Source organism: Aythya ferina, assembly GCF_964211825.1.
Source record: "Aythya ferina genome assembly, chromosome: W".
Classification (NCBI taxonomy): Eukaryota; Metazoa; Chordata; class Aves; order Anseriformes; family Anatidae; genus Aythya; species Aythya ferina.
In genome coordinates this window covers 16,324,615-16,345,768 of record NC_140313.1, presented here as the reverse complement: position 1 = coordinate 16,345,768, position 21,154 = coordinate 16,324,615, and positions in this window count along the sequence as shown.

Here is a 21,154-nt window from a genome sequence, read left to right as displayed (position 1 = left end):
TCCCAGAGCCTGTGTGGTGCTATGCAGTATCAGCAATGCTAGGGATCAATCGAACACCACAGCTTGTTCTTTCCCTGTGTCGCAGCCTGGCTGGGATGGCTGCAGAGCCAGCAGAACGCACATTGGCCCTGAGCCCAGCAAGAGCTTCGGTTTGCACAAACTGCACTGTTCCTAACCCTGGGGCAGTTCATGGCCTTGAAAGTGTTCCTGCAACTTGCTGGATGTCTTTCAGTGCATAGCAAAAAGGATAGAAGACAAGTGCTCTTACTGGTGAGTAGCTTAGTGCTTTACGTGAATTGTGGCATAGTGCGTGCAAACCTCGGCCACATGGCTTGCATTCATGTAACTTTATCTGGTTCTTGTCTCTCTAGCTCTTATTTTTGCAGAAATTGTGTCAGGGCTTTGACTTACTGATTGCAGCTCGTTTGGGGCTAAGCATAGCCCATGCCCCAGCATGAGCTTTGGTTTTTGTCCCTCTGCGGTTGTGTCCTGGTTTCAGTTAGGATAGAGTTAATTTTCCTCCTAGTAGCTGGTAGGATGCCATGTTCTGGATTTAGGATGAGAAGAGTGTTGATAATTTGTTGATAATTATTTTGTTGTTTTCTTTTTTTTTTTTTTTTTAGGATTTTTTGCTCCTTCAGGGGTGATTTTCCGGTGCACCCCTTCTGAACTGGACATCAGGTACTACTTCAAAGATGGAACCGTGAGCCTTTACCGGAAAAGTGGCAAGGACCTTACCACTGCAATCAAAGCAGGAAGGTTCAGATCCCTGCTTGGTTATACCCGCGTAACTTCCTCTGCACAGCTTTCCAGCCACTCTGCCCTAAGCCTGTAGCATTGCATGGGGTTGTTGTGACCAAAGTGCAGAACCCGGCACTTAGCCATGTTGAACCTCATCCCATTGGCCTCTGCCCATCAACCCAACCTGTCCAGGTCCCTCTGAAGGGCCTTCCTAACCTCCAGCAGATTGACACTTCTCCCCAACTTGGTATCGTCTGCAAACTTACTGAAGGTACACTCAATTCCCTCATCCAAATCATCAATAAAGATATTAAAGAGGATGGGCCCCAACACCAACCCCTGGGGAACACAACTTGTGACTGGTCGCCAGCTGGATTTCACTCCTTTCACCACTACTCTCAGGGCCTGGCCATCCAGACAGTTTTTAACTCAGCAAAGAGTTTACCTGTCCAAGCCATGGGCTGCCAGCTTCTCCAGAAGAATACTGTGGGAGACTGTGTCAAAGGCCTTGCTGAAGTCAGTCTACAGCTTCCTCATGAGGGGGAGTAGAGGGGCAAGCGCCGATCTAATCTCTTTAGTGACCAGTGATAGGACCTGAGGGAATGGTGTTAAGATGTGACAGGGGAGGTTCAGGCTGGTTATCAGGAAGAGGTTCTTCACTGAGAGGGTTGTTGCATGCTGGAACAGGCTCCCCAGGGCATGGCACCAAGCCTGTTGGAGTTTAAGAAGTGTTTGTTTAAGCAGTGGAGTTTAAGACTGTGCTCTTAGTAATATGGTTAGAATTTTTGGGTAGATCTGTGTGGTGCCAGGAATTGGACTCTATCCTTATGGGTCCCTTCCAACTCGGGAGATTCTATGATTGTAAGTCTAGGTAGACTGCGTCAACAGCCTTTCCCTCATCCACCAGGTGGGTCACCACCATAGAAAGAGATGAGGTTGGTCAGTCAGGACTTGTGTTTCATGAACCCATGCTGACTGGACCTGATCCCCCAGCTGTCCCGTTCTCTCACTTGACCTCTATCCATCCTCACCTCACCTCACATTTCCTTGCCTCCTCTCATCAAGCCTCAGCTTTCCTGAAGTCATTTTACATTACCTCACATTATCTCATCTCACCTCACCTCATATTATCTCAACTCACTTAACAAATCCACCTCACCTCATCTCATCTGACCTCACCTCACCTCATCTGTTGTGAGCACTATTCCATGTGAGAATTTGGCTATGTAGGTGTTGTGTTAGGGTTAGGGTTTGGAGAGAGAGAAAGCGCAGAGTCCTGTTGTGCATGGGGTCGTGTAAATGCTGTCAAAGGAAGTTCAGGTCTACCAAAAGGCTTCCATTGTAAGCACTATTACATGGGGGAATTTGGCCATGTAGGATTCTGGTAGAGTCTTAAATAGCCTTAGTGTTAGGGTTAGGGTATGGAGAGAGGGAAAGTGCAGAGTTGTGTTGTGCGTGGGTGTACTGGGTCTGGCTGGGATGGAGTTAACTTTCCCTGCAGCAGCTCATACAGTGCTGTGCTCTGCACTTGTAGCTAGAACAGCATTGGTATCACACCAGTGTTGTGTCTACTGCTGAGCAGTACTGGCACAGCATCAGGACTCCCTCTAATCACCCAAGAGCCAGCAGGCTGGGGGTAGGCAAGAGGTGAGGAAGGAACATCACCAGGGCAGCTGACCTAAAGCAACCAAAGGGATATTTCATACCATATGATGTCACACCCAGCAATAAAAGGTGGGAAAAGGAAGGAGAGGGGAGGGGTGGGCTCTCGTTGTGAAAATGTCTGTCCTCCCGAGGACAGAGAGAGAAAGCGCAGAGTCCTGTTGTGCATGGGGATGTTTAAAGGCTGCCAAAGGAAGTTCAGGTCTACAGAAAGGCTTCCGTTGTGAGCACTATTTCATGGGGGAATTTGGTGACATATGTATTAGGTTAAGGATATAATTAGGGTTAGGGTCTGGAGAGAGAGAAAGAGCAGAGAACTTATTGTGCATGGGACTATGTAAAGGATGCCCGAGGCAGTTTTTGTCTTCCAAAAGGCTTCCGTTATGACCACTGTTTCATGAGAGAATGAAGGGATGAAAGACACAGACTCCCAATGGATCTTGAAGAGAAGGCCTTTAGTGCCCTTTTTTCTCCCCTACATATACTTTCCCTGTAACCCCATACACTGTCCATGTGCCTGAATCAGTCATGCAGTAAACCCACTACATTCCACTCCTCGCCTTTCTGAAAAGCATATTTAAGAATAATCACAATATACTCTTTACAAGCTTTTGGTAGCAGGGGGCCATAGGGGTGGCTTCTGTGAGAAGAATCTAGAAGCTGTCCCATGTTAGGTAAGGGCCCCGGTACTGACCAGAGCCGAGCCAATAAGCAATGTTGTTTGAGCCTCTGTGAGAGCAGATGTAGGAAAGAAGAAAAAAAAAAGGGGGGGGGGGGGAAACGCTGCGCTTCACAGCAGCTGGGAGAGTGAGAGGAGTGAGGAACAGCCTTGCAGGCGCCAAGGTCACTGAAGAAGGAGGGGGAGAGGTGCTCCAAGCGCCGGAGCAGAAGTCCCCTGCGGCCTGTGGTAAGGACCATGGTGAAGCAGGCTGTCCCCCTGCAGCCCATGGAGTACCACGGTGGAGCAGGGTTCTGCGCTGCAGCCCCACTGCCATGGTTACCACCATGGACACCCTCTCAGCAAGAACCAGAGGGAGTGCCAGAGTGGATGTCTCCACAGTAACAGATGCCACTTTGTGGGGTACTCACATTCATAAAATTCCATTGAACATCAAAGGACCAATTGGGAATGACTGTAGTGTATTGCTGTTAGGACAATCAAGTACAACTTTGACCGGATTGTTTGTTTTGCCAGGGATAATTGATGCCGATTATAATGGAAAAATCCAAGCTATGGCTTGGACACAGTCTCCACCATTGTCAATACCAAAGGGAACTGGAATTGCTCAATGAATTCTTTTCTGAGCAGTAGTCTGCAGGACTTTGTTCAAGAACAACTCCAACGAGGACATATTGTTCCGACAAACAGCCATGGAATTCACCAGTGTTTGTCATCAAGAAGAAGAGCGGGAAATGGAGATTACTGCATGATTTGCGATGAATCAATGAAGTGATCGAGGACATGGGCTCCATGCATCCAGAAAAAAAAAAGAGAGAGAGAGAAAAAAAAAAGAGAAAAAAAGAGAAAAAAAAAGAAAAAAGAGAAAAAAAAGAAAAAGAACAGTACCTTTGAATATTGTATCGGACTCCCAATATGCTGTAGGTATCACTCAGCGCATTGAGAGGGCACATTTGAGACATATCCCAAAGGAAAACTTGTTTCTAAAATTTAAAGAGCTGCTATTTTTGGTAGAGCAGTGAGTGCACCTGCATTGTATTATTCATATGTGGAGCCACACCATGTTACCTGGTATTTTTGCAGAGGGTAACGCAAATGCTGACCAGCTAACTAATATGACCCTGACTGCCCCCGTGCCTAAGGTGCTGGAGCAAGCATGGTTATCCCATGCCTTTTTCCATCAATCCACCAAAGTCTTGGCGAAACAATTCACTATATCGATCACTGACGCCAAATTGATTGTCCAAACATGTCCTGACTGTCAACAACATGTTTCGACCCCGTCTTTAATGGTAAACCATAGAGGTCTTACGGTCCTTACAGTTAGGGCAGACCAACATAACACATATTCCAGAATTTGGTCTCTTGAAATATGTTCACGTATCAGTAGATACTTTCTCTCATGCTATTTGGGTGACAGCTGCGGCAGGTGAAACTAGTCGCCATGTCCAGGCTCACTGCCGTGTCGCTTTCACAGCGCTAGGCATCCCAAAGGAAATAAAAACCGACAATGGCCCCACCTATGGTGGTCACTCCTTTCAAACCTTTTTTCAAACTTGGGGTATCTGACATATCACAGGCATTCCTCATTCCCCCATAGGTTAAGCCATTGTAGAGCGCACACATGGCACCTTGAAAACACTGCTAAATAAACAAAAAGGGGGAGACACCCAGGAAACACCCCAGAACAGGTTGGGAAAGGCACTTCACGTAATGAATCATTACCCTTTCCTCACAAAGAGGTACCGCCCATAGTAAAACATTACAAAAGTATGAATTCCGCACTTTCACAGGTGCCACAATCAGAGCAGGCCTTAGTGATGGTAAAAAATTTAAATACAGGTCTTTGGGAAGGACCCCAACCTCTAATAACTTGGGATCAAGGGTATGCTTGTGCCTCCACAGGTCACAGACCAAGATGGGTACCAGCAAGGGGGGTAAGGCCATGGTTGGCCTCCTCCTCACAATTGCTGCTGTCATTGGTTATTGCCAGCCCTGGGTCTCCATCCAACCATGCCACAACATCTGGGTCACCCTCGCCAACATGACAGGACAAGAAGTGATGTGCCTGTCCCTGGCTAGTGCTAATGACCAGTTTATGACATGTTTGGTGGGGATCCCGGCAGATAAGAAAGATTGGACTGTTTACTTACTGCAAGCGCCCCTAGAGCCACAGGAATTAGATATCCTGGGATGTGTAACAGCAACAGCATGTGTAAGGTTTAATTGCTTAGGCAAAAAACAAATCATGAAACAAATCGTGAACACCACACTTGCTCCCTATTGCAATGCATCTCTTTGGTGTAATTATACAAAACTATAATAGCATCATTCCTTGCACCAGGAGCCGCTCTGCTCGGCTGTGGGATCGACTGTGGAACAGATGCCCCTAGGTGCACCCCGAGCATTTTCCTCGGAGGGGTCTCCACTCAGCCGCTCACCATGGGAGTAGACAAGGACCTCCTGAAGCCACAGACAAATTATTTTAAGTGATATTTTCTTGTGGTATGAATGAGAAGTGCAAGAGGCCTCTTTGCATGACTGTGTGATTGTGCTGTGTGAGCGAGATGCATCTTCGCTGCAAAGCAACATCCCTAGTGCTTAGTGGCTTATTCACTGATGTAGATTCTAGTAGGCACACTACTTTACAATCGTAATTCTGCATGTGATTTTCACTCTGTTGCTTATTTTACCTTGCTTATTGCAGTGTCTGCAGCACTTGATAGAAAAATCTATAGAAAGAGTTTGGTTGGTTGAAAATAAAAAAGGGGGAATTGTGGGAAAGGAATTCGCAGGTGGCTTCGCGCTGTTTCACACATCTCTGAATTAGAGATAATGAAGAAACAAGCAGTAGAAACAAAAACTTGAGCAAGGTCGAGATAAAGTAACTTGGCTGCAGTATTAATGATGAGCTTTGGACAGTGGCCAATTGCTAGCTGGCTCGAGGCACATGTATGAAGGTGTCTAACCAATTGTATGACAGATTCAGGCGCGTGGACAGCGCATGGGGCTACGGGGAAAGTATATGTAATAGTGAAAAAGGGCAATAAAGGTCTCCTGTTCAAGATCCATCAGGAGTCCGTGTCTTGCATCCCTTCAGTACCTGTCATGGGTGTCTACTCCAATAGTTTTGAACTTCACCCCTGAACAAGTGCAAAATACTAAAAACCTGATAGAATGTTTGAGAGTCATATGCCCTGACCCTGACAATGCCGGAGAACAACAGCTTGCAGCATTGTGCTGAGTCCTGGCTTACTCCTCTCAAACACTGTTTAACATCATCCAGCACCTTGAAGAGAGGAAGGAAGTCTCTGAATCCGATGACCAGATAACACATGCTGTGGCTGACCCAGAGGACCAACCATGGTATCAGTCGCCCCCACAGTCAGGTCAAAACAATGTAAATGGAAGTCAGCTCGTTTAGTAAGGGAAGAAGCTTCTCCTAAGAAGGAGGGAGAAGGGGAAATAGCAGGCATCTCTAAAGCAGAGCCATCACAAAAACAGAAGGAAGAAGAGATGGAAATCATAAAGGAGTCAGAAACCACTCGATCCCTATCTCTGAGTGAGTTGTGAGAAATACAGAAGGATTATGGTCGATGCCCAGGTGAATACATCCTCACCTGGCTGCTTCGATGCTGGGATGCTGGGGCCAATAGCCAAGAAATAGAAGGCAAGGAAGCAAAGCAGCTGGGATCCCTCTCTGTAGAAATGGTAATTGAAAAAGGAATTGGGAGAGAGACACAGGTTCTCAGCCTCTGGAGGCGACTCCTGGCAGCTGTGAAAGAAAGGCGATGTCGGCTGAGAAAGCCGAGGCAATCGACTCCAGGGCAGATGCGTTCTGCAGTGGGGCGGGGGATCGATACAGGCAGGGCTTTTTTTTCCGGCATCGGCATCAAGGCCACTCGAAGCAGCCGAGGGGGCAGCCAGGAGCCAGCAGCCCTCGTGAGGGAGGCTGACAAGGCATAGGCGGAGCCAGCAGCGCCGTGTCCCCGGCCATTCAAAAGCAGCCCCTAGGGAGTGCGACCTACCAGGAGAGCGTCGACCAGGACAGGCAAACAGGGCATGGCACATCAGAAGGACGGGGCGCAGCAATTTGCCCGGCAACTCGGCAATTCGCGCAGGCAGGGCGAGAAGGAAGGGCCCCTTACTGCTCTTTTGCAGTGGTCTTTCCCATCCAATCTTGTAACCTGCTTGTGAAGAGCCTGGCCACGGTATCAACCAGGCAGAAAAACATGGCCTCCACATCTCTTGTGGCCTCTCCAGCCGCAGTCACTGATGTGGCTACTCAGATGGAGGGCTCGGGGAAACACACTGCCGTCCAGGTCTTGGGCTGCAGGGTGTGCCCGAGTCTCCTGTCCGTGTCCGACAGCAGCTGCGAGGGGTATGCCTGTGGGAGGTGTGCCCAGGTTGAAGAGCTGCTCAAACAGGTAGCGGAGCTTTGGGAGGAGGTGAGCAGGCTCAGGAGCATCAGGGAGTCAGAGAGGGAAATTGACTGGTGGAGGTGTACTCTACCCTCTCTGAGACAGACTCATGAGCCTGCCGCAGCACAAGTGTTTCCTGCCACGCAGAAGACAAAAGTCCCCTCATCCCGCCAGGCAGCAGGACGAGACCTAGGCCACGGGGGGAATGGAGGCAAGTTCCTGTTTGGGGTGGTAGGCAAGCCCTGCCCCTGCCCACCTCACCTTCCCATCTACCCTTATGTAACAGGTATGAGGATCTAGAACACGACAGTCAGAACAATGAAGGAGACGAAAGCCCGTCCCAGTTGGAGAGGGTGCCTAAGGCAAGGCAACCTACCCCCCGCATTGCTACATCATCTCTCAAGAAAGAAAGAAGAGTTATTGTCATGGGGGACCCCTTCTGAAAGGGACAGAGGGCCCGATATGCCGACTGGACCCAACCCACAAGGAAGTAGGTTTATGAAAGGCAAATCCAGGTTCAGCATGGGTTTATGAAAGGCAGATCCTGCTTGACGAACCTGATCTCCTTCTATGACAAAGTGACGCGCTGGGTGGATGAGGGAAAGTCTGTGGATGTGGTCTACCTTGACTTCAGCAAGGCTTTTGACACCGTCTCCCACAGCATTCTCCTCAAGAAACTGGCTGCTCTTGACTTGGACTGGCGCACGCTTCGTTGGGTTAGAAACTGGCTGGATAGCCGGGCCCAAAGAGTTGTGGTGAATGGAGTCAAGTCCAGTTGGAGGCCAGTCACTAGTGGCATCCCCCAGGGCTCGGTGCTGGGGCCGGTCCTCTTTAATATCTTCATCGCTGATCTGGACAAGGGCATCAAGTACACCCTCAGTAAGTTTGCAGATGACACCAAGTTAGGTGCGTGTGTCGTTCTGCTTGAGGGTAGGAAGGCTCTGCAGGAGGATCCGGATAGGCTGCACCGATGGGCTGAGGTCAACTGCATGAAGTTCAACAAGGCCAAGTGCCGGGTCCTGCACGTGGGGTGCAATAACCCCAAGCAGAGCTACAGGATGGGAGATGAGTGGTTGGAAAGCTGCCTGGCAGGCACCTGGGAATGATGGTTGATAGTTGGCTGAATATGAGCCAGCAGTGTGCTCAGGTGGCCAAGAAGGCCAACGGCATCCTGGCTTGCATAAGAAGCAGTGTGGCCAGCAGGGCTAGGGAGGTGATTGTCCCCCTGTACTCGGCTCTGGTGAGGCTGCACCTCGAGTCCTGTGTTCAGTTTTGGGCTCCTTGCTACAAGAAGGACATCGAGGTGCTGGAGCGGGTCCAGAGAAGGGCGAGGGGTCTGGAGAACAAGTCCTACGAGGAGTGGCTGAGGGAGCTGGGCTTGTTCAGCCTGGAGAAAAGGAGGCTCAGGGGTGACCTTATTGCTCTTTACAGATACCTCAAAGGAGGCTGTAGCGAGGTGGGGGTTGGTCTATTCTTCCATGTGCCTGGTGACAGGACGAGGGGGAATGGGCTTAAGTTGCGCCAGGGGAGTTTTAGGTTGGGTGTTAGGAAAAACTTCTTTACTGAGAGGGTTGTTAGGCATTGGAACAGGCTGCCCAGGGAAGTGGTGGAGTCACCATCCCTGGAAGTCTTTAAAAGACGTTTAGATGTAGAGCTTAGGGATATGGTTTAGTGGGGACTGTTAGCGTTAGGTCAGAGGTTGGACTCGATGATCTTGAGGTCTCTTCCAACCTAGAAATTCTGTGATTCTGTGAAGTCTGTTGCCTCCCCGGGGCTCAGGTGAGAGACTTCGCTAAGAAAGTCAAGCGCCTGATATGGCTCACCGACTACTACCCACTACTGGTCTTTCAGGCTGGTAATGATAAGGTAGCAAGTAGAAGTCCGAGAGCAATCAAAAGGGACTTTAGGGCTTTGGGGCAACTACTTAAAGGATCAGGGGCACAGGTTGTGTTTGCCTCTGTCCTTCCGATAGGGGGGATCGATGCTGACAAGAGGGCTCACCACATTAACACGTGGCTTCGGGACTGGGGCAACCGGCAGAACTTTGGGTTCTTCAATCAAGGTAAGGTCTACGTGGCACCAGGCCTGCTGTCACCAGATGGGATGCGCCTCTCTCAGAGAGGGGTAAGGATTTTGGCTCAGGAGTTGGCAGGGCTGATAGATAGGGTTTTAAACTAGAGTTGAAGGGGGAAGGGTATAAAACTAGGCATGCTGTTGATGAGCTAAGGTATGGTGCGCTAGAATCAGAGGGACTGTATGCCACTGAGGTCCTTCGCTCGGTTCCACAAGGTGCTGCGTGTAGGGAGGTGCATTTGAAGTGCTTCTACACAAACACATGCAGTATGAGGAATAAAATGGATGAACTAGGAGTCTTGGCCCAGTCCCACAGCTACAACATCATTGGCATAAGTGAAACCTGGTGGGATGAGTCCTGTGGCTGGTGTGCTGCAATAGATGGTTACAGGCTCTTCAGGAGGGACAGGCAGGGTAGGCGGGGTGGCAATGTATGTGAAGCATGGGCTGGACTGCGTGGCACTTCAAGTTGGGGATGGCAAAGTTGAGAGCCTCTGGGAAGGATTAAGGGATGAACAAATAAAGGGGATGTCATAGTGGGAGTCTATTACAGACCACCCGGCCAGGACGACAACACCGATGAATTATTCTTTGCAGAACTAAGAGATGCCTCGAGATCAACTCCCCTTGTCCTTATGGGGGATTTCAACTTGCCAGACGTCCAATGGAATCACCACACGGCTGACACGAGCAAGTCCAGGAGGTTCATAAAGCACCTAGATGATAACTTCTTGGTGCAGGTGCTAAGGCAGTCAACTAGGAAAGGTGCCCTCCTAGATCTGTTGCTGGAAAACAGAGAGGGTTTTGTGGGAGATGTGGCAATTGGCAGCCGTCTTGGTCACAGTGACCATGAAGTGGTTGAGTTGAGCATTTATGGGGACAGCAGGAAAACTGCCACCAAAATTTCAGCCCTGGATATGGGGAAAGCAGGCTTCAGGTTGCTCAGGGAACTAGTCAGCAAGGTCCCCTGGGAAGCTGCTTTTGAAGGCATTGGCGTCCATCAGTGCTGGTCAGTCTTTAAGCACTGCCTCCTAAAAGCACAGGATCAGTCAATTCCAAAATATTGGAAGTCAGGCAGGTGGGGTAGAAGGCTGGCTTGGCTGACCAGGGATCTTCTGACCAGGGATCTTCTACTGGAGCGTAGGCGGAAAAAGAAAGTGTACGGCTGCTGGAAGAAGGGTCAGGCGACGAGGAAGGAATACAGGGATGCTGTTCGTGTTTGTAGGGAGAAAATTCAGGTGGCCAAAACCCAACTAGAGTTGAAGCTGGCCATGTCTGTGAGAGACAATAAAAAAGGTTTTTTTAGGTATGTGAACAGAAAAAGGAGGACCAAAGAAAACATAGGATCGCTACTTGATGGGGAAGGTCTCCTCACAGACAGTGACATAGGCAAAGCAGAGACATTTAATGCCTTCTTCACCTCCATCTTCAATGCTGATGATGGGCTTTGGGAGCCAGGGTGCCCTGAGCAGGAGGACCATGACAGTGGGAATGAGAAGCTCCCAACCGACCCTGAACATGTGCGGGATTTGCTGCTCCACCTGGATCCATACAAGTACATGGGTCCGGATGGGATTCATCCCAGGGTGCTCAGAATGCTGGCTGGTGTCATCATGGGACCTCTCTCAATTATTTTTCAACGATCTTGGGAATCTGGAGTGGTCCCAGAAGACTGGAAGCTGGCAAATGTTGTGCCAATTTTCAAGAAGGGTAAGAAAGAAGACCCTAGCAATTACAGGCCTGTCAGTCTCACGGCAGTGTCTGGTAAAATTATGGAGAAGATGATCCTTGAAATTATTGAGGTGCACCTGGATGACAAAGCAGTCATTGGTCCCAGCCAACATGGGATCATGAGGGATAGTTCCTGCCTAGCAAATTTGATTTCCTTTTATGATAAGATCACCTGTCTAGTCGATCAAGGGAAACCTGCTGATGTGATCTTTTTGGACTTCAGCAAGGCTTTTGACACAGTTTCCCATAGGATCCTACTGGACAAAATGTCCAGCATACAGTTTAGCAACAACATCATACAATGGGTGAGCAATTGGCTGACAGGCAGGGCTCAAAAGGCTGTGGTAAATGGGGCCTCATCATGGTGGCAGATGGTCACTAGTGGGGTCCCTCAAGGCTCCATTTTAGGGCCAGTCCTCTTCAATGTCTTTATAAATGATTTGGATGTAGGACTCAAAGGTGTTTTGAGCAAATTTGCTGATGACACTAAACTTGGAGGAGTCGTGGACTCGGATGAGGGTAAAAAGACCTTGCAGAGAGATCTGGACAGATTGGAGAGCTGGGTGATCACCAACCACATGAAGTTTAATAAAAGCAAGTTCTGGGTCTTGCACCTGTTACGCGGGAACCCTGGCTATACGTACAGACTGGGTGACGAGATGCTGGAGAGCAGCCCCGCAGAGAGGGATCTGGGGGTTGTAGTTGACAGCAAGTTGAATAGAGGTTGGACTCGATGATCTTGAGGTCTCTTCCAACCTAGAAATTCTGTGATTCTGTGAATATGAGCCAGCAGTGTGCCCTGCCAGCCAGAAGGGCCAACCGTATCCCGGGTGCATCAAGCACAGCATCACTAGTCGGTCGAGGGAAGTGATTGTCCTGCTCTGTTCTGCACTGGTCCATCCTCACCTCGAGTACTGTGTGCAGTTCTGGGCACCACAGTACAAAAAGGATGTTAAACTGTTGGAGAGTGTCCAGAGGAGGTCGACGAAGATGGTGAAGGGCCCAAGAGGGGAAGACATATGAAGAGCAGCTGAGGTCACTTGGCTTGTTCATGTTGTGAATATGTATAGGCGTACTCGATTTTAGTAAGTTATGGAAATTAAAGGATTGTTTGTTACCTTTCCTGATTGTACGTATGTATAGGCATACTCGGGTTTAGTATGTAAAGCAATGTTCTGTATATTTAGAATGTTTGATGTTCGTGTGTGCATGTTGGTGGAGTGTAGACTCCCCTCACACCCAGTGCTGTTTACTTGCCTTTTATACCTTTTAGAAATATTTGTTTTATAAATATTACAAAATTCAGATTGAGTTGAGACCTCATTTATAACAGTCCCATATTTCAGGCTCATAAACTAATTGTTAATAAGGAGAATGAGCTGTAAGGTTACCAGGACAGTCTTTGTTCCTAAGGACGTATGATTCCCCATAATGCGCAGCTGCTTACCAGCGAGGGACAACTGTGTGCACAGGTCCACTTCTCTCAGCTTGAGCTTCTCTCCAGCTCCAGCTCTCCTATTTCCAGTGACTTTCTGTACGAGCCTCTCTGAGCAGTTTGCTGAGTTTGGCCGAACCTATCTTCATGAGGCAATCAATGTGCCTGTTCCCGTCCTGGTTCCACTAGCCTGTTCCTTTTCATTCCTTCTTTCTGCTTCTTTATTGATGACATAACTTCATCACATCGTGTTGCCTTCCTTTTTTATCTTGAGGGCAGGTTCCACCTCTTTTCCCTCCTTCCCCAGCTTCATTTTTATAACCAACGGATCTTCTGGGGTAGATTCCCCCAGTCATCTTCAGTCGTCTTTTGCATGTGCGACCACCACCTCCCTTCCCCAGTTCCCTTTTCCATTTCTATTCCGTTCTGGGCATTCCTTTTTCCAATGCCCAAATTTCTTACACAGGGCACATTGCTCCTTGCCTAGCCGGGGCTGTTCCTGTCTGGGCCTCCTTTTTTCTTTTTCTCTAATATCTGCTTTCAGCCTCTTCTGCATGTTTAATTGAGAAAGATAAAAGTCCTCTCTCCTTCCAAATTGCCCCATGTGCATGCACTACAGCAAAGGCATATTTCAAATCTGTCCAAATGTTTGCCAGCTCAAAAGTTCTTATCAAGGTGATAATTTCCACCTTTTGGGCTGATGTTTTTTACCGCATATCCTGTGAGGTGAAATCCCTGGTGGATGAAGCTGCTGCCATCTATATACCACTCCTCCACATCTTCTAGGGGTGTTTCCTTTAAGTCTGGTCAGCTGGAGTATACTGTGTCCATTGTCTTTCTGCAATCATGAATGGGTGATCTGGAAACTCTGAGGAAAGAGGCTGGGTTCTCAGTATTAGTGCCGAAAAAATGTAGTAAACTAACAGTCCATTATACACATTCCTTTTCTTCTTCAGTAGCTATCATTTGCATATTGCAACAGCGTCCCCTTTTCCCAAAGGGGTCTTTCAAGCTTCAGGATCACAGTTCCCGAATATGGTGGGGCTATTCTTGAACCCCTGTGGTAACACTTTCCAAGTAAGCTGAGTTTTCTGTCCTCTATTAGGATTTTCCCATTTAAAGGCAAAGAGTTTCTGGTTTTCTTTTGCCACAGGCAGGCAGAAAAAGGCATCCTTTAAATCTAGTACCATGAACCAAACTTGACTATTTTTCTCATTTTGTAATTCCAATCATTTTTCCCAATTTAAATTTCAAGCACTGCAAAAAAACACTCCTTTTCCTGTTGGCCACTTGCTCGTATTACATTTACAGACTAATTAACACAGAGAAAGAAGCTCCCGTAACCAACAAAAAATTAAAGCCTCTCTTCTTCATTCCCTAGCTTTATTTCAACCAGTGGACCTGCTAGGCTAGATGCCCCAGGTCCCCATCATTCCTGAGTGTTGTAAGTTTATCCTGCAACCTAAGACAATTTCTTTCCGATATCAGGAAAATCAAACAGGCAATCAATGTGCCTGTTCCCATCCTGGTCTCCGTTCCACTAGCCTGTTCCTTTTCATTCCTTCTTTCTGCTTCTTTATTGATGACATAACTTCATCACATCATGTTGCCTTCCTTTTTTATCTTGAGGGCAGGCTCCCCTCTTATACCCTTCTCTCCACAGCAGTTCTTTTCAAAACAACTTTTCATTGGTCAAACAACTTTGAATGTAACAACAGCAAACACCCAGAAACTTCCATGCCTTAAGGGCTGGAGAACAAGAAACCGGAGACTGCATGGAGTCTCCTGAATCACCCTTCTTTGTTCCCTCTAAACTCTTTTACATTCCTGATGGCCTCGTCGTTAAGAGTCTAATGTTATCTTAACCACGGGGCTTTCCAACCCCCATAGCCACATTCCCAAATCTCCCCCTTCTTTATTAATATCAACCATTTTCTCGACACAAATTACAACTCCATATATATCAATCCCTCCTCTTCTTTTGAATATCATTAATTCATGTCTTGTTTTCAAATTTGGCAAAGGCCAATTGAACCACAAGAGAATGGCTTCGCAATATTCTCTGCAAGATTTATAAACAGGTTTCTAGCAATGGTTGGAATCCCATATCCATAATATTTCACCCAACTCATTGTTCCACAGGGTGTATAATAATCGTCACTAGCAGCATCACATATATCAAATTTGATTGATCAAAGTAGATAACCAATCCTCTAGGTATATTTCCCACCTATTATTTTTTCGCTACAATTAGCATCCAACAGGGGTAGCTATGCCCTGATATACTTCAAGTTCCTGTTATGGGTCCCTTTTCACCTGACCCATCCTGGAACCTTCAGATAAGTTCCAAATCCCTGGAACCCTCAGTTCAAGAGGTTCCGAATCCCTGGAACCCTTAAAGAAGTTCCCCCCCCCCTGCATCCAGTAAAGGCTGGAGATTCTCCTTAGTCCTCCTTTTCATGTTCATGTGTTTATAAAAACATTTTTTGTTGTCTTTAACAGCAGTAGCCAGATTGAGCTCCAGATGAGCTTTGGCCTTTCTAATTTTGTCGCTGCACTGCCTCACAACATCCTTATAGTCCTCCTGAGTGGCCCACCCTCCTTTCCAAAGATTGTAAACCCTCTTTTTTCTCCTAAGCTCTAACCACAACTCTCTGTTCAGCCAGGCCAGTCTTCTTCCACGACGGCTCGTGTTTGGGCACGTGGGGACAGACCCTTCCTGCGCCATTAAGATTTCCTTCTTGAAGAGCGCCCAGCCTTCCTGGACTCCTCTGCCCTTCAGAACCGCCTCCCAAGGGACTCTGCCAGCCAGTGTCCTGAGCAGCTCAAAGTCAGCCCTCCGGAAGTCCAGTACAGCGGACTGGTCTTCCTTACTGGTCCCCTTTCTGGCTCCTCCAAGAATGGAGAACTCTACCCTTTCACGGTCACTCTGCCCAAGACAGTTTCCAACCACCACATCTCCCACCAGTCCTTCTCTGTTTGTGAATAGAAGGTCTAGCAGGGCATGTCCCCTGGTAGGCTTGCTAACCAGCTGCATCAGGAAGCTATCTTCCACGCTGTCCAGAAACCTCCTAGACTGCTTTCTCTGGGCTGTGTTGTGCTTCCAGGATATGTCAGGGAAGTTGAAGTCCCCCACAAGAACAAGCGCTGACGATTTTGCAACCTCTGTCAGCTGCCTCTAGAACTCCTCATCCATCTCCTCATCCTGGTTCGGCGGTCTATAATGGACCCCAAACAGGATGCTTGCCTTGTTGGCCTTCCCGTCGATCCTAACCCATAGGGACTCAATCTTGTCATTCCCAGCCTCAAGTTCCAGGACATAAAAACTCATTCTGATATAGACAGCCACACCACCACCCCTTCCATGCTGCCTGTCCCTTCTGAAGAGCCTATAGCCAGACATTGCAGCACTCCAGTAATGAGAGTGGTCCTACCATGTTTCCGTGATGGCAACCAAGTCTTAGCCTGCCTGCCGCACTATGGCTTCCAGCTCCTCCCATTTGTTGCACTTCAGTTGGGCCTTCTCTCCCAGCCTTGCCATTGTTACCCCTGGCACAGCTCTAACAAGCCTTGTTTCAGATCCATCCCCCTTCTTACCTAGTTTAAAGCCCTCTCAATGAGCCCCGCCAGCTCCTGGGCTAGGATCCATTTTCCCCTTAGAGATAGGGACCCGTCTGCAGCCATCTGGCCGGGTGCTGAGTAAAGTGCCCCATAGTCAAAAAAAAAAACAAAATTTCTGTGTTGGCACCAGCCTCTGAGCCACATGTTTATCAGGTGGGCTTTTCGTGTCCTCTCTGTACCCCTCCCTGCCACCGTAGGGATAGACGAAAACACCACCTCTACTCCCGCTCCCTCCACTAATCGTCCCAGTCCCCTAAAGTCCCATTTGATAGCCTTCAGGCTTCTCTCTTCAATGTCATCACTGCCAGCCTGGACTATTAAAAGAGGGTAATAGTCAGAGGGGTGAACCAGGTTGGGAAGCTTTCTAGCAACATCCCTGACCCTGGCCCCAGGGAGGCAGCAGACTTCCCTACGGGTAGGGTCAGGCCAACAAATAGGGCCCTCTGCTCCCCTGAGAAGGGAGTCGCCCACAAAAATCACCCTTCTTTCTTAATTGGTGGAGGCAGTCCTGAGGCGGGGAGTCGACTTCCTCGCCCTAGGCATCCTCCTGGGTACACTTGCTACCTCATCCTCACCTACCTTTCTCTCAAGCTCCAGGGCCTCAAACCTGTTGTGTAAGGGCACCTGGGAAGGTGGAGCGGGACATCGCCTGTGATGTCAAACAGGAACCTGTTTCCATTCCTCCTCAACTCCTAGGTCCCCTCCCTCTGCCTAACAGCAACAGGGCAGGGGGTCCACTCCCATTTGGGGTGTCTCACCCTGGTACCTGTCCTTCAGGCCCTGCCGGGAGTTGCTCCACAAGTCTATCTCCCACTCATGCTCCCTGATAGCCCTTAACCTCTTGACCTCCTCCTTGAGTTCTGCCACCAGGTGGACCAGGTCATCCACCTGCTCGCACCTCATGCACACCGTCTCTCTGCCCCCCGCAGGTGGCAGCAAAAGGCTCAGGCACTCCCTGCATCCAGAGACCTGAACTGCTGCATTTTTGAGCGGGCAGTCAGTCTGGATGTGTACAGACTTCCTAGAGAGAGCACTGTGCCTGGTGGAGACCATTGTAGCTTAGCTAGCAGTAGACTGCCGTTAGAGGAGTTGTTCATATGGGCGGGGGGGGGAAGAACGCTCTGCCCTCCCTGGGCGAACCGCCGCGCCACTCCTTACTGACACGCCACGCCCTGGTCGCTCGCGCTCCCTAGGGGCAGCTTTTGAACGGCCGGGGAGAGAGCGCTGATGGCTCCTCCTATGCCTCGTCAGCCTCCCTCGCGAGGGATGCCGGGTCCTGGTGGCTCCCTCAAGTGGGCTTGATGCCAGAAAAAAACAGCCCTGCCTGTTCGATTCCCCACTCTGCTGCAAAACGTGTCTGCCCCGGAGCCGATCGCCTCGGCAAGTGGCTGCGAAATGGTGGTGGCACCCGATTTAAATGGCCTGCTGCTGATGCTGATGGCTCTGCCTACGTCTCATCAGCCTCCCTCGCGAGGGCTGCCGGGTCCTGGCAGCTCCCTCAAGTGGGCTTGATGCCAGAAAAAAATAGCCCTGCCTGTCCGATCCCCCGCTCTGCTGCAGAACGCGTTTGCCCCAGAGCCTATCGCCTCGGCAAGGTGATCACTTGCCTTTTAAACAGTTGCCTTTTAAAACTTTGGCCTTTTCTGATTGTACATATCTATAGGTGTACTCAGGTGTTTTGGTTTCAGTTAGAACAGAATTAATTTTCTTCCTAGTAGCTGGTGGAATGCTGTGTTTTGGCTTAGGATGAGAAGAGTGCTGATAACACCCCGATGTTTTAATTGTTGCAGAGCAGTGCTTATACCAAGCCAAGGACACCTCAGCCTTTTGCTCTGTCCTGCCAACAGGCAGGCTGGGGGTGCAGTAAGAGCTGGGAGGGGACAGACCCAGGACAGCTGACCCAAACTAGCCAAAGGGGTATTCCATACCATCTGACGTCATGCTAAACAATATATAGGGGTGGCTAGCCGGGGGAGGGGGCCGGACTGCTCGGGGTTAAGCTGGGCATCGGTCAGCGGGTGGTGAGCAATTGCATTGTGCATCACTTGTTTGTACATATTATTAGTAGTAGTACTATTATCATCATTGTATTATTATTATTATTATTATTATTATTATTATTATTATTATTTTCCTGTCTTATTAAACTGTCTTTATCTCAACTCACGGGCTTCACTTTCCATTTCTCTCCCCCGTCCCAGAGAGGGAGGGGGGAGGGTGAGCGAACGGCTGCATGGTATTTAGCTGCCGGCCGGGTTAAACCACGACAGGGTTTAATATGTAAAAGCAATGGTCTATATATTTAGAAAGTTCAATGTTAGTGTGTGTGTGTTGGTAGAGTATAGACTCTCCACGCACCCAGTGCTGCTTACTTCTCTTTTATAAATATTACTAAATTCAGATTGAGTTGTATCTTCATTTATAACTGCATGAAGCAGCAGGAGCAGAGGCAAGGGGTCCCAGTGAAGCCTCGGGGCCATGCGGGGGTGCCGCGGGGCTGGTGCTACCCATTCCCCGCCCCTTACCAGCTGAGAGGTTAGGAGTTTTAAGAAGGAAATGAAGTCTTTAATTGGGGGCCTAGCAGAACAGTCAAATCCGTTTCTAAGGCCTAATTTGTATTCCTGAGAGGGGGAAATGTCAATCTTGAGTATGTTATTCACTGGAGAAGAATGTTTAGGAGGGGAATGATTCGGCAGACTGCTATACAAGAATGGGAAAGAACTAACACCCCCTGGACTGAGAGTAATTCTGATAGAGCAGAAATATCCGCTTATTCAACTGGGATAATAACAACCCACAACATAGAAATCATATAAGAGACTCAGGGTCAGAATTAGAAAGTACTCAAGGATGAATCCTGAGTACAATCCCTCTTGAAAGTTCATTTTGTGATTAAAGCCTTGCCAGATATGCAGAAAAAGCTCCAGAAGGTGGGAGGAAGAAGTGAACAGTGTAGGTACTATGAAGGTGTACGCCAGGAGGGGAGATAAGAAGGAAAAGCAGAGAGCAAAACAAATGGTATTCACAGCGCACTGGGTAGTGAGGCAGAGGGTTGGAGACAGAAGGACTTTCAGGAGGAGTCGGGCCCAGGATGGAAAGGAGAGGAAGAGAAACGAAGGAATGTCAGGTAAGGAAAGCTACCAGTGTTGCAGACTAAATCCTAGCAGGGACAGGCTTTGAGAAGGTATTTTAAGTGTGACCAGGCTGGCCACTTCAAATAGGAGTATCCGGAGTGGAAGAAGGAGAGATTGCTATTATAAATTCAGAATAGGGGAGTCGGGGCTTCTCAGAAAGCTAGTTCCCTGATAAATGAAAAAGTGTACCTCAATGGGGATCACTCTACAGTCATCATTGCGGGCAAAACTGACTTAGCATAGGAAGATTAATAAAATTTATTACCTATTGTTGATGGGTTGGAGCAGAGAGAAACAGAGAAACAAGCCGGGGACACCTTCCCCCATCTACTCTCTTCTACCTCTTTCCTGTCCTGAGTGGCACGGGGGGGCAGGGAGTGGGGGCTGCCATCAGTCCGTGGTGCTTTGTTTCCACTGCTCCTTCACAGTCACTCTCTCCCTTGCTCTGGTGTGGGGTCCCTCTCGTGGGGTGCAGACCTTCCTGGGCTGGTCCTGTGTGTGTTTCTCCACAGGCAGTGAGAAATGGGCTCTTTGGGAGCTGCTAAAGGGGTGGGTCTGTGCTACGGGGTCTATTCATCAGGAGCGGGTTGGTGAGGCTTGGGACACCCTGGGGTCCACTTCCCCCGTCCCCCCGATCACCTACACCTGCATGGGCTCCTCTCCACGGGCTGCAGCGTGGAGATCTTCTCTGTTGTGGTACACCATGGGCTGCAGGGGGGTCTGCCTTCCCCACCAGGGGCCTTTCTGTGGGCCATGGAGGGGTTTTGGCATCTGGAATGCCTCCTCCCTCCCCCTCCTTCTGCACTGACCTTGGTGTCTGCAGGGAGGTTTCTCACTCCTCACTCTCCCAGCTGCTGTTGTGCAGCAGTTTTTTTTTGTTTTGTTTTGTGTTTTTTTTTTCTTTTTTTTGGATGTGTTCTCCCAGTGGCACGGACTGCACCACTCTGGGCAGCGGTGGGCCCCTTTGGAGCTGGCTGAAACTGGACCTTATCTAACATGGGGCAGCTGCTGAATTCTTCTCACAGCGGCTACCACTGCAGCCCCCCACTAGCAGAACCTTGCCATATGAACATAATACACTGAGGCAGCTAGGTCATTACTAGCCTGTAAAGTATCAGGGATTAAATTAACTAATGAAACCCTAAAAGTGATGGGGGTAGAAGGGGCTGGGATAACAGTGCCACTTTTTGGGGACACCAAGCTGAGATTAGGGATAGAATGATCACTGGGTAATTGTTGTACGTACCCAAGGCAGGGACTAACTTGTTGGGAAAGGATTTGATAATGAAATTGGGCATTCAAATAGTAAATTGTTAGACTGGAATAACGGTGTTATTAATGGATTTCTGTACGTGGACAAAGGGAATGAATTCCCTCAATTTGAGACAAAAGATGCTTTTCTTAAGAACTATATACTTGGGCAGTCGTCCTCTTTGTCATCTCTCAGGACCCGTGGATCATTAGCTCAAACCCCACCCTTGGAAACCCTGATCCATCCATTCCAGGCAGGAGATTGGGTTCTGATGCGAACATGGAGAGAATCGAAGCTGCAACCTGAGTGGAACAGAGTGTTCCAAGTGCTCCTTGTTATAAATAAGCGTGACAAATTGGAGAAGCCAGTTCAAATTAACCATAGAGAATTTATTAGCAAGCAATA